Here is an 11757-nt window from a genome sequence, read left to right as displayed (position 1 = left end):
ATTACATAAGACGGGGAAAGTTTTTTCCACGTCAGAACATTTCCACACTTCAGTTCAAAGTTTTATATAATCATGAAAGAGAAGGTAGGAGTATGAATCTAAGATTAATACGATAGATTTATAGTAATGTAGCACCATGTTTACAGTAATTAACAACTAATGATTAATAACCAACATTCATAACATAGTTTGAACTTCACAGTTACACTCATACTATGTATGTAATATATGTGTGAATAAATCTATGTGACATAATCTTTTACGACAATGGCAAATAACACTTCACTGAGGAATTAATAATGTATTTTATTAACTACTCAGTTTATTCCTCTGTATCTTTTTTTAATTAGGAAAGAAGAGAAAGAGTATGAATTTCATATTATTTACCTATTTCACATTCTTATTTTGTTGAGTACATGATATTCTCCTGGAAAATGTGTATGAGATTTTTTTTCCCAAGACATTGTTTATATGTTTTAGAATATGATTATTTGTGATATTCAGCTATTGTTGTATTGTAAGATATCACAAGTTTTTTCAATGTTTATTTATTTTTGAAAGAGAGAGCAAGTAAGCAGGGAGGGGCAGAGAGAATCTGAAGCAGGCTCCAGGCTCCAACCTGTCAGTGCAGAGCCCAATGTGAACCTGAATCCATGAACTGCGAGGTCACGACCTGAGCCAAAGTCAGACGCTCAACCAACTGAGCCATCCAGGCGCTCCTAAGCTATCACAATTTTAAACAATTATTTAAATTGATTGAACTTTAACTTAACTTCTGGCTGGTCGTATTTGCATGCAATTTAGGGAACAAAATGTTTGTCACATGATTGGAAATATACTGTCATGGAAACACAAATTACTTTGCTATTTCTTCTTTTATTCCTTTTTCCTTTCCTTTGGAAATGTGTGGACTGCCAAGTCTGTGCCAAGTACCGGGCTAACTATAGTATGTAAAATATTTTGGAAAAAGTCCTCTAGGGTTCTTGCATTCAAAGGCTTATGTCCTTCTAATGCTAGGACAGAGAAATACATATTAGTAGACAAATTTAAGTTTGTGATGTATACTAGTTAAAACAAACAACCAAACAAACAAAAAGTAGAAAACACATCATGACCAACTGGAGTTTAGCCCAAGAATGAAGAGATGGTTTATCACTTGAAAAGAAATCAACATAATTCACCATTGTAAGGAAGTAAAGCAGAAAAAACACAGACATATCAATTGTGTAAAATGCAGTTGAAAAAATTCAACGTAATTTATGTTAAAAACTCTGCCATATTGAAGTGGCTGTAAATGGCATCTACCTAACCCTGATATTATTCTTAATTGTGAATGTCATAATCATTTCCCCTAAAAACTGGGAACATTGCTCCTATTCAACATTGAACCAGAGTCCTGGCCAATGACCATTGTTGAAAAATAAAGTCAGGAATATGAGAAATAAAGTAAAACAAAAAAGAAAAAACAAAAAACTGTCCCTATTTGCAGACAAATGATTGTTCAAGTAAAAAAATCCCAAAAGATGTACAGGAAGTGTCTTCAAACCGGATGAGTTCAGAATGTTTCAGAGTACAAAGTTATCATGCAAAAATCAATTATATCTCTGTGTATAATTTTGCAGCCACTGCTGGCCCAAATAACATATGCAGCCCTGCACCCCACTCCCCATCCCTACAAGCCCTCTTTCTTTTTACATTGAAGAGATCTAACAAATCAAGTAATAAGCAAAACAAAAACAAAAAACAAAAAAAGCAAAGAAAATCAATTGGGAGCCAATTTATCTATCATACCATTTACTGTATCTCCAAAATATCAAAATACTAATGTATAAATCTAATAATACATGTTTTATTAGATGTTAAAATTTAAAAATGCAGATAAAAAGAATGGAAGATTTACTATTGAAGATATAGAAAGCTCACGAATTTAAAGACCCAGCATAGTTCTGATGGCAATCCTCCAAGTTTATGTATAGATTTAATGCAATTCAAAGAATGTGGAAATGCAACCAAAATATCACCTCCAGGGCAAAACTTCAAAGCAAATAATTACACTGCAAGAATATTGCAATTGCAAGAATACTGTATTCTTGCACATACCTGTGCATGATTTTTTATAAGCAGCTTTATTAATAATTGCCCTAACTCAAACAACTTAAATGCCCTTCAGTGGGTCAATGGATAAACAAAGCAACTCAATTTACCTTATTAAAATATATTACCATACTACCAAATAAGTAGATAATACCCCAAAACTATTCCAGCAATATTTTTTTAAAGTATTTTTTTAATGTTTATTTATTTTTTTGGAGAGAGAGCAGGGGTGGGCAGAGAGAGAGGGGGACAGAGGATCCGAAGTGGGCTCTGTGCTGACAACAGCAAGCTCAATATGGGGCCCGAACTCATGAACCACGAGATCATGACTTAAGCCAGTCAGCTGCTCAACCGACTGAGCCACCCAGGTGCTCCATAGCAGTAATTTTTTTTTTTTTGTATGTATGGAGAAGCTGTTCTAAAATTTATAAGAAAATGCAAACAACAACGAATTTGTAAGAAAATGCAAATTATAGTCAAAACGATTTTGATAATAAAAAATAAACCTAGAACTTACACTATATGATTTTAAGGATTACAATATAGCTACAATAATGAAGACTTTTGTGGTATTAGAACAAAGATAGACCCAGAGATTAATGAGAAAGAATTAATACTGCCACACAAATACCACCAATTGATTTTTGACAAATGTGCAAAGGAAATTCAATGGAGAAAGAACAGGGTCTTCAGCAAATAATGTTTGAAAAACTGGATATAAACATGAAAATAAATCTCAACCTATTCTTTACACTTTTACAAAAAGTAATTCAAAATGGATCCTGTGTCTAAAGGTGTGGTGTAAAATTATCAACTATTTAAAGAAATCACAGGAGCAAATCTCAGTGACTTTGCATTATGCAAAAAGTTCTTAAAAATGAAAACAAAAGCAAAATTCACAAAAAGGTTGAACTTTAACAAAACAATAAAAAAAATCCAACTTTAAAAATGGACAAAATATTTGAATAGCCATTTCACCCAAGATATGCAGATGACAAGTATGTTCTGGAAAGATGTTCACCATAATATTCCCAAGAATTTTTAAGTTGAAATCAAAAGGAGATAACAGCCATCACACATTTGTTAAAATGACTATAATGGGGGCACCTAGGTGACTCAGTTGGGTAAGCATCAAACCCTTGATTTTGGCTCAGTTCATGATCTCATGGTTCATGAATTTGAGCCCCACAATGGGCACTGTGCTGACAGTGCAGAGCCTGCTTGGGAATCTCTCTCTTTTTCTCTCTCTGCCCCTTCCCTGCTCTCTCTCTCCCTCTCTCAAAAACAAATGAATTTAAAAAAAAATAAAAAGAATGGCTATAATGACAATACCAAGTGCTAGCAACAATGTAAGGTAACTGGAACTCTCACGGTCTACCGGTGGGAATGCAAAAATGACACAGCTTCTTTGAAGAGTAGTTTGGTAATTTCTTGGCAAGCTAAACATAACATAATACTTAACAATCACATTCCTAGGTATCTTCCCTGGAGAAAAAGCAGCTTGTATTCTTGCACATTCTTGTGCATAATTTTTTATAAGCGGCTTTATTAATAATCGCCCTAACTCAAACAACTTCAATGCCCTTCAATGGGTCAATGGCTAAACAAACTATATAGCACACCCAGGAATAGGCTATTTATAGCCAAACAATATGGGTAAATCTCAAAGACATACTGAGTGAGAGGTAAGTCACAAAAGTATACACATTGTATAATACCATTTATATGCAATTTTTTAAAAGGAAAAACTTGAGGGACAGAGAACATATCTGGCTGTTGGGTGTTGAGGTAAGAGGAGAGTTTGGCCATGTGGAGGGTCCATGAAAGAACTTGGGGGAATGATGGCATTATTGTGTATCCTTATTGAGATGAGGGTTACGCGAATCTATAAATCTGTTAAAATTCATGAACTGTATACAAAAACATGTTACCTTACTTGTGTAAGCAAAATAAAGATCACAAAGAGCTACCCTATTATACTCTCACATGGGAAACAAATATTTAGACTTTTTAAGTGTGGAATAATGTGAATTCTTATACATTGCCAATAAGAATGTCATTTGATATAAAAGTTTTTGAGAGCAATTTGGCAGTATCTCAGATTCATCAATTCCATTCCTGTGTATATACCTAGATAAATGCTCATATAGGTGTGCATGGTAACATGCACAGAAGTGTCCACACTAGTGTAATGTGCAGTAGTAACAACTGGAAATCACTTCTGTGTTAACTAGAAGTAAAATCAGTAAATAATTTTAGTAAAATCACGTAATGAAATGTTAGAACTGATAAAAATTTGCTAGTACCAATTTATCATTGAGTATGATGCTGACAAATATAATACTGAAAAATGAAAGAAGTATAAGATCAATGAGATATCATTTATTACATTGAAAAAGCATAAACATGTAAAAGATTACTGTACATATTGTGTGGGACATAAAAGTGTAAAAACACTCATGATATGACTACTATGAAATCAAAGATGTTTCCCAAAGGGTGTATGTGTGGTAGGGGAAGACATGAAAGAGTGTATGATTAGGTAGGGATGCATAGAAAGATTTAGCTATTTTTAATATTTAATTGTTTACTGCTTAATCTGTGTGGTGTATACTTGATTTCTGTCATATAATTATGTATATAAAATATTCTATACATTTTTTAAAAGAAAAATAAGGGAAAAGTAATATGTAGTAACGCTAATAACTCAAGGATTTATCTTTTCAGAAATTTGTTAAATTTTGAATACATACACAAATTGTGTAAGCTTTATCTCAGTGGAGAATTTCAGGATACAACAATGAGCTCAGATGGGGGCAGATAGTTGAAGGTGAGAGATCTTTTCAGAGGCCTGTCATCTGTAAATGAATTGGTAAACAAAATGCTGGGCTTGACTAGAATTTGTGGGTTATGCTGCAACAGCATGATTTTCTCTCATCACTTAGATAGAAACTCGGAATCAGATTTTTAATCTGGCCTTTAAAAAAATCTGGCATTTTCAATTCTTTGCCATCTAACATTTTACTCTTGTATGGGAGGAATTAAAAAAGAAGTTGTAATGAAACCTATTTACTATAGCTGGGAATAACTATCTTTTTACATATTTCTCCCAAGAATCTCTCCTGAATTATGGATGCTCCAGGAACTTCAAACATAGCACAAGTGAAGTTAAAATCATTTTCTTTATATACATACACACCATCCACACAAAGTCGGCCCTTCCAAACTGTAGCTTACAATTTGTTTTCTCTGTAATTTCTGTTTCCTCACTACTACACCCCATTGTGAGTATAGTTTTGGTGATTCTATCCCTGTTTCTTCTATCTCAATGAGAAATAGGGCAACTTCACTTTCCGTGTTTCTAAGAAACTAACATCCAGATATCTTGACCTCAGTTTGAAGGCACTGCATGATTTGGTTTCTAAAATATTTGGAAATATTCTATTTCCAAAGAATAGTTGCATGAAATTCCATAGATTTTCTTTTCCCAACCCACTGGACTGCTTTCAGTTTTCTCTCCATACTTAGCAGTTTCCTCTTTCCTGCTCTTGTTCTTATTTCTTACTGCCCTCCCCACTTGGACAGGAAGTTTGTTTTCATGATATAGTAATTCTACTTCCCCAAGCTGATGTGGTTCTCAAGATAAAATGGAAATGCTTTCTATGCTAGGAAGCTTCCTTTCATCAACCGCACCCCCCCCCCCCGCAATAAACACAGTATTGCCTTGTCTATGCATTCTCAAAGCACTCCACATCACTAATCTAGCTCTCGCCACATTCTGACCCAAAATTTACACACTGGCACCTTACCTATGTGTTACAATTGGCAGGCCTGCATAAAGTTAACCTTTCACATAAAATCTGGATTGCTAACTTATCATATCTCCCTTGCACATGAGATCAGTTACATAAATGGTCACTGAATTGAATGTAACAGTTAGTTTTTCTTGTTCTGTTTTCTTGACACAAGGGAGGACAGGAAAAGGGAAGTGGTTAAAGAGGTGAAGAACAACACTCTGCACAATTTGTGAAGAGGTGTATGAAACCAATAAATACTGAAGCATTCTTGCCCTGTGGACACTGATAAAGGCTATCATAAAATATGTACTGTGTAATTCTAACACTGTATATTATTTGCTTGAATAATAGCTACAAGGACATTCAAATTGGTATTTTTTACTGCCTTCCTATAAAAAAAAAGGGAAAAGATTGACTTTCTGGTGTAAGGACCATGAGTTCATTCTGCCAGAAACATCTGTTTGGAAATTAGGAATTAGCATTCTTAGACCCTAGTATTGGAGAGTGACAACCAAGTCAAATTTAAAAATATAAAAGTTCACCACTATCATAACTTAGGGTTAAACTATTCTTGAGTTTTAATTTATGAGCAATACAATAAAACCATGGCAATCTGACTAAATTATGGCATAAAAGGATAAGACCATTATGTTAGAAATTATTTTATTATCTAAACATTTACATCTTTCAATCTCCATCACCGTCACATAAGTTTAAGGCAAGGTCCTGCATGCCTTCTTACCTTGGGAACTTCCAAACTGGTCCCCTGGTATTCATTTTTCTTCTTCTTCTCCCCAGTATCTCCCTGCTGTCAGAAAATCTTCATAAAACACAAATCAGACTGTCTCACATTTTCATGAAACCATTCCATAATGTTTCAAAAATCCTTAGTATGATCTATATGGTCCTCTACATATGGTTCATGTAGTTAGCTTTGTACTCTGCATTTTTCCCCTTCCTATTTGTTTTTAATTTCTATCTCCAACAGCTGAGAAGTACCATCTCCTTCATCTTCTCAGTCTCTGCCAACTTCAGACTTCCCCCGTATTTCTCCCTTTGTGTATTCATTTCAGTAGAAAATGCTGGATCTCTTAGATCATGACTTATTCCTTACTGTTTACTCATTCTACCTTTTGGATCGCTGTTGTCCTTTACTATAATCCGGCTCTCATCATCCCAATCCCATCTTTAATCTATCAGTCATATTTCTTAGGACTGAACCATAATGGTAGTTGAGAGTGTTTAAATTCTTTATAAGAAATCCCCAAACACTATGAAAATCAAGATAAATTGCTAGTTTCTGTGGCAGTAAGTACTCTAAATACCAGCACGTCTCTCCTTCTGTTCTGATTCCAGTTGAGCATGGTGCTATGTTTTTTCCTTTAGGCATTTTTTCTTCTTACGAATAAAAACATGGAATTCAAGAAAAACAAGATAAGAACCCAATCAAATACACAGAAGTGCTACACAAAAATTATTAATCTATTTCACCCAATGTAACCATTCATGCCATATTACTGCTCCTCGTTTCTCTTCTTTCTCCACCTCTATCTTCTCTTCCTCTTACTTCTTTTTTTCCTTCTGTCTCCTTTTCCTTCTCTCTCTGTACTTATCCTTTTCCCTCTCTTTCCCTCCCTCGCTCATCTTCCCAGTTTCCCTTCTCTTTCAATATGGGGATCAAAGAAAAAGATTCTAGAATGGCGCCACTGTCTGGTAATGGTTCAAGCAGACATATTCTTGGCTATAGGAGGTATTTTAAAATGGAAACCTTCCCAGAAGATTATCATAAAAGCCAGGAGTTTTCTTAGTAAGAAATCGAATATAAACTACATTAACAGGAGGATTATATATTCCTACTATGAGATCATACATCTTGTTCTATGGAAAAAAATTAGTATTAATATATTGTGAAATATTTCCCTTTAGGTAGAAGAACTATTCTCAAATTTACATGTTTTTTTGGAATACATGTATTCATTTAGGCAAATCCACATTTTTCCTTCTACTAGATGAAACAACATGCTTCTTAAAGATTTTATAGGTGTCTTCGATTGCTGCATAACAATTTAATACAAGAAAACAATACAAAAATTGTATTATAATACAAATACAAAATAATACAAAAATTGTATTTTGTATATGACAGTGACTCAGACCTTTCACTTTTTATATTATTATACATATATAAGTGTTTATTTAAAATATATTTGCATTTATATATTCATTTAACATACCTAAAATTTAACATATATTTATCTACTAAATATTGGGCATTATACTAGTTGTTTGAGATGCATCATTGAATAAAATGGACAAGATCATCAGCCCTCTTAGACCTTACAATCAAGTAAAGGGAGAAAAGCAAATAATTAAGTGAAACATACCATGTTGAGCTGATAAATGCTATTTACAGAAATAAAGGAGAGAATTGTGATAAAGTATGGTGTAAGCATTACTTAATGCCAACACGAACTTAATATAGATTAGAATCAGAGAATGAGGGAAGAGTAGGTGAGAGTTCTTGTCTTCTTGGGGTGCACATATATAAACAGAAATAGAAGTCTTATAACAATCGTCCTTAGCATCACAGAAATTGTTGGTTGTTGTGGAGTTGACCTTATTGGTGTAGGGTTTTTGCTAGGGACAAAGGCCATGAAGGTATGAAGATTGCAGTAATAGAGAGGACTAACCTGGATGTCTAGAGGCCTGGGGGGAGGGTAACTTATCTAGAACTCCCTGAGTTGTGGGGTATCTTCTTGAATGGAAGATAATTGGACCTTTTCTTAACACAGGTAAGGAGAAATAGAATTTAGTAAGGATCATTTTAGAACACACATAGCATTTTGACTCTTGACCCTTGCCTAATTATTGTTAGGAACTTTTTTCAGCCATCAAACTTGAAAATAAAACATCTACATTCACATATATTTACTTTATTTATCATTTTATTTATCACTTTATTTATCATTTAAGGAGTTAAATTCAATACAAGGAGTTTGAAAGTGGACTCATGGTGAAAATGAAAATGAAGCCAATGGTAAGAGACTACTTGAATGCTGATGACTATAAAACATATGTTTTATAATGGTAAATAATAGAGGGAGTATTGAGTATGAGAATTCTTTTTAGTAAAACTGCATTTTTCTTACTTGGGTAATAGATTTTTTGAAGGTTCTAGAGAAAACCAATAGGTTTCAGAAAATAATGAAAATATTGTGGCTAATCCAGAAAAGATAATGGTGATAATGATGATTCACAAATACTAAAGAAAAATGACCAAAGAAACGGAATTCACATTTATAAAACAAACAAAACAAAACAAAAAAAAAAATCACATCATGTAAATCTATTTAGCTTAAAGGAAGGAAAATTTTTAAAAAGACTATGGACTAACAATTGACGGCTACAAATAAATAGAGGATCTTATGAATACATAACTACACCCATGAAATTTAATACTACAGTCAGTCATTTCAGTTAAACACTAGAAAAAGCCATCTTAGATGATAAGAGAAATAAAAAACTGGAAGTTCTACTGAGAAAGCTTGAGGGGATCTATTCCTAGAGTTCATTAAATAGAGAGTGACAATTCTCTGACTTGGTAATTTAGTCACTGATCTGCTTTACGGACAATGTTAGGATTTGATGAAATTTCCTTTTTTTTTTTTTTAATAGCCTTATTGGGATATAATTAACATGTAAATTTGTATATATTTAAGGTGTACAACTTGATGTTTCAATGCACATATATACTGTGTAATGAGCACCACAATCAAGCTAATTAACATATTCCACTATCTGTCATTATAAGAACAGAACAGAGATTCTAAGCATACTCCCTACATCATATGAAAGCCAGAGTTCTTAGGGGATTGGTCTTGGATTGATTATTTAAGGTATGGACGTGAAGGCATTATGTTTATGAATGGTAGAAGAAAAGCTTGGAGATAACATTCTGCCATGTAATTACTTAATATTTCTGCCACATGTCCATAACGTGGCACATGTCATGGGGAAATATGTATTTAAATTCGAGAACAATACAACCAGTCTAATTCAACTTACAAATAGCATTTATTGCAGCAGCTGTGGATCAAACACATATCTCTAGTCGTCTAGCAGATGGCTGAATACATTTTTTATGATAATATGCCTACTTCACTATAGGGAAAGGATTACCATAATTGTACAAACACCGTTTTTCCTATTTCTCAAATCAAGAGAGTTATACACTTTTCCCCTTGTTTCTTGATTTTCTTCTGTCTTCTTTGTTTTGTTTTCTTTTCTTTTTGGCATTTCCATCATGTATACACCAAAAAGTAAATGCTGTTGAGTTAACTTACTTTTCTTGAAATTTCATTCTTACTGTGTTAATGTTTATTTAGGTAACTACTGATCATTTTTACCTAAGTATAGATATAATTGGAAATTTACTTAGAGTTTCAACATCACTTTATGTCCAGTCAAAAAACTGAATTGAAGAGAAATATCTCTCACAAGTAACAGATATATATATTTTATATATATGTGCATAGATAACACATTATAAAAGTAAATAAAAAAAATAGAGTATGCAGAGATATACATGGTAAAGAAAATCGTTTGTCTCCATAGTTTGCTCCTACTCCTAAATAACAATTAATGATGTTATGTAGGAAGAATTTAAATTGTCTAACAAAAATATGTTTACTTATCTACTTTTTTTGTCATATGGAACCAAAACATTTTCTCTTGACTACAAGTTACTTGTTTCTTTTTTAAGGTGGTCACTGTCTAAATAGAATTCACTGATATATTATGCATACAGGAAAACATATCCTTTACCTAAAACAAAATGTTTATTTGAAGGTTACAAAAATCAGAGAAACATAAGTACACTATATTAAAATTAAAAGCATTTATTCATTAGATGGTATTTCTGAGTAAAAACCCAAGACTCCAAGTGGAAAAGATACTTGCTATCACTTAATTGACAAAGTGTTTGATCCAGAATATATAAAGGGTTCCTTCAAATCAAAAAGGAAAGGAAAACAGATGACCCAATAAGAAAATAAACTAATTGCAGGCACTTCAAAAAAAGAGAACATACAAATTATTCGTTAGCATATGGATATGGATTCAATCTCATTAATTATCAGGGGAATAAAAATTCTAACAGTGAGATACTATTAAACAAACAGAATGGCAATAATTAAAGATAGGTAGAGCAGCTAGAATTCTTACGCAGTGTCACCAGGAGTATAAATTTGACAAGCACTCTGTTCGGCATTATTTACCAAAATGGAATATGTGTTTACTTTGTGACCCAGCAGTTCCACTGCTAGTTATAAACCCAATGCAAATGCTAGAGATATTCACTAAGATTCATAACCCAGAATATTCATAGCAGAACTTTCATATAGCTCCAAATGGAAAACAACCCACATGTTAGTCAACAGTGGAAAAGATCACATATTGAAATATTTGTTCATAGAATGGAATTCAATATAGCGATGAACATGAATAAACTACTGCTATATTCAATACCAGGGATGAATCTTCCTGAAATACTATTAGGCAAAGAAATCAGATATAAAAGAATAGTACTATCTGATTCAAAAGCAGACAAAACTTCTCTCCAGATGTTCTAACTAGTAAGGATAGTAATTACTTTGGGTAGAAAGTAGGTGTTAGAGGTGTTAGTGTTACTCTCTTTTTAACGTGAATTCTGATTACACAGAGATATCCCACATTATGAAAATTAACTGAGTTTAAAAAGTGCACTTTGTGTATGCTTAAGCAATAATTCTTTTTTTTATATTTCTTAGTTTACAAAAGTAAGCCAGTTACTTTGACTCTATGACTTCTAGTTATTACTTTTTTAGCA

This window comes from Panthera tigris, chromosome A2 (genome assembly GCF_018350195.1).
Source record: "Panthera tigris isolate Pti1 chromosome A2, P.tigris_Pti1_mat1.1, whole genome shotgun sequence".
In the NCBI taxonomy this organism is placed as follows: Eukaryota; Metazoa; Chordata; class Mammalia; order Carnivora; family Felidae; genus Panthera; species Panthera tigris.
The sequence above is the reverse complement of the archived record's forward strand: the minus strand, read 5'-3'. Positions refer to the sequence as shown.